We start from the raw sequence: 2563 nt of genomic DNA on the forward strand, positions 1-2563 counted from the left end.
CTCAGTGGTCAGTGACACGTTGGTTCCTCGGCTGGCACGACGCTGCCCGCCGGCTGCCCTCCCTGCCCGCAGCCGTCCCTGCCTTCGAGCAGAGCGCTCGCCTCGTGCGGGACGAGGCGGAGGCCGCTGGGACGGCTCCTGGCAAGGTGGGACCCCATGAAGAACACTCGCCTCCCGCCCCCCGTGTTGGGATCAGCTCAGGAGCATGCTCGCGGCTCAAAGCGTTGCACGCAGCTTGCCGTAAAATGCAGAAGTGTGTTAATCTGGGTCGGTGTTCCAGTGCCTTATCTGCCTTTGCATACCAGCAAACGATTGAGAACGGGTTTGCTTGCTCTGGAGGCAAACCAGTGCAGAAATTTGCTGGGTGTTCATTGGGACTTGGTTTGTTTGGGTACTTTTTTTTTCCCTTCCCAGAGGGACAGCTTGAATTTCACTGTCTTTCTCCTTTATTTTTCTGGTTTGTGGCGCCAGGCTCCCACGCTGTCTCATCCCTTATGTCTAGTCCGGCTTTTCCTTCCCCACGTGGGACCTGGAGGGGAGAGTTCCGTGGAGGTCGAGCCCTGTGTCGGTGCCCTCGCAGGGCGAAGCAGGTTTGCAAAGCCCCTCTGATTAATTGCCACGTTTGCTGACAGATCTCTCCAGGGCTCGGGGACGTATACTTAGTTTCTCAGCAGAGCGCGCTTCTGCGTTTCACGTTGATGTCAGCAAAGTTCATCTGCTGGAGCCTGAACTGTTTCTGTAGAATATGGGAATTAAGCTTAACTGTCTGGCTTCCTTCCAGGGATTGCTTGGTGTCGTGAGCCGCTTCCCTGCCGAGCTCTGTCATTTTGGTGAGAGCACGGCAGTAGGAAGGCTGGAGCAGTCATCCTCCTGCGGGATCTTGGGAAGCACAGTGTGCTAATGGGTGTCTCCACTGCAGTGTCTGGTTTTGGGTGGCTTAGGGAGGGCGAGAGGAGGCTGCAGAAATGGCCGGGCATGGCCTCTTGGTTCCTCTCTGCCGCCTCATGTCCTCCCCTCCCCTTCCTCCATGGTCTCTGACCTTGTCCTGGCAGTGGCATGTTCTCCTTTTCCTGTGGAGGGACAGAAAGCAGCTTTATGCTCAGCTCGAGAATATTTTTAGATATAGAGAAGACGGCCTGGTGACCGCATGGCAGGGTGTTCCTTGTCCCTTCGGCTCTGCAGCTTTGCTGGTGCTTCCGGATGGACACCGATGGCACAGGAGGGCATCTCTGCCGCCTCCTTCCTGCTGCTGCCGGGCTCCCTCGCCCTGGACCTGAAAGGCATTTCATTCCTCATCAGCGGAGCCAGTGGGGGCCGCGGGCCTCCGCAGAAACATTGCTGAACAGCTCAGGAATGCAGAGCTGGAGCCACTCCATGTGCTGGCGGAGGCGGCACGCTCCTCCATCCCTGCCTCCCGCCCCGCACCACCAGCATGGCTTTATGGCTCTGCAGGAGCAGGACCCCTGCCCTCTGACATGCTCCCGGCCAAAATCGGGTGAAGGGGCTTTTTATCTATCGCAGATCCTGCTGCTAGCCTGCTGGGGTCTGTGGTTGGGAGCTGCTCCTGTAACCCCCTTCTGCAGGGAGCTGGCAGTGCCGGGCAGCGATGCAGCGGCTCACCGTGTGCCGCTGTGGTGCAGGACAGGCGAGGGAGGCTGCCAGCAAGCCCTGCCCAAGAGCCTTCCCGCGCCAGGCTGAGGATGCACGTGGCCAATAACCTTTCCCTGACAACCATAATAGGAGGCCTGGTAGGAGAAAAATCAATCTACAAGAGAACAAGCAGATACGGTGCATCCCGCTCATGCATCCTCCCACCGGCTGGGGTTTAAGGACAAGGCAGCCTGGGTCGGTGCAGAGCGAGGGACCCCTTCCCCACAAGCAGGCTCTTGGAGGGAGGAAAATGGTGTCACTGATGGAGAGTGTTTAACTGGAGCCAGCTGGGGACTGGGGATGCTGAGAAGGGCAAGAAGGATCTGGCGCAGGGACCCCGGGGCGTGCGGCACCCTGGGAAGGAGCTGAAAGCTGCTGCACAGTGGGTAAACCTAAAGGAAGGGCACTACATGCCCTGCAAGCTGCAGCGGGTGGGTGGGGGGCTTCGTTACAACTGCCTTTTACTTTTGCCATTTATCTCCAAATTGGCTCTGCTGTAAGAATATCGTCATTTTAATTATTTGTTGTTAAACCTGGTGTGTCAAGCCCTGTTGAGAAGTACTTGCTCTGAAGCCGAGCTGCTCAGTCCTTCAAGCTTGAAGCTGGGTCTTCAAGCTGGGCCTGGCCGGGGGCCTGTTTCAGATGGCGTGGCGTGGCTCCTGTGCGCCTTGCAGCAAGACCTCAGCACCTGGTCGCTTGCCCTCCTGCGCATCATCCCATGCTGGGGCTCTCGGCCCTGGGTTTGTGCAGCAGCTGCCACCCTAGACCCTCATCTCTGAGCACTCGTTTGCTCTGAGTGGTGCTTTTCCCAGGTAATTATTTTTAACAGGCGGGTTCGGTGCCTGGTGCCCTTATCGCACCGCCCCGAGTGGATCCGGGCTTTTCCGTCCCTCTGGCTCCATCTGAGCTCAGG

The sequence above is a fragment of the Eurypyga helias genome, unplaced genomic scaffold (assembly GCF_000690775.1).
Source record: "Eurypyga helias isolate BGI_N326 unplaced genomic scaffold, ASM69077v1 scaffold23871, whole genome shotgun sequence".
Taxonomy (NCBI): Eukaryota; Metazoa; Chordata; class Aves; order Eurypygiformes; family Eurypygidae; genus Eurypyga; species Eurypyga helias.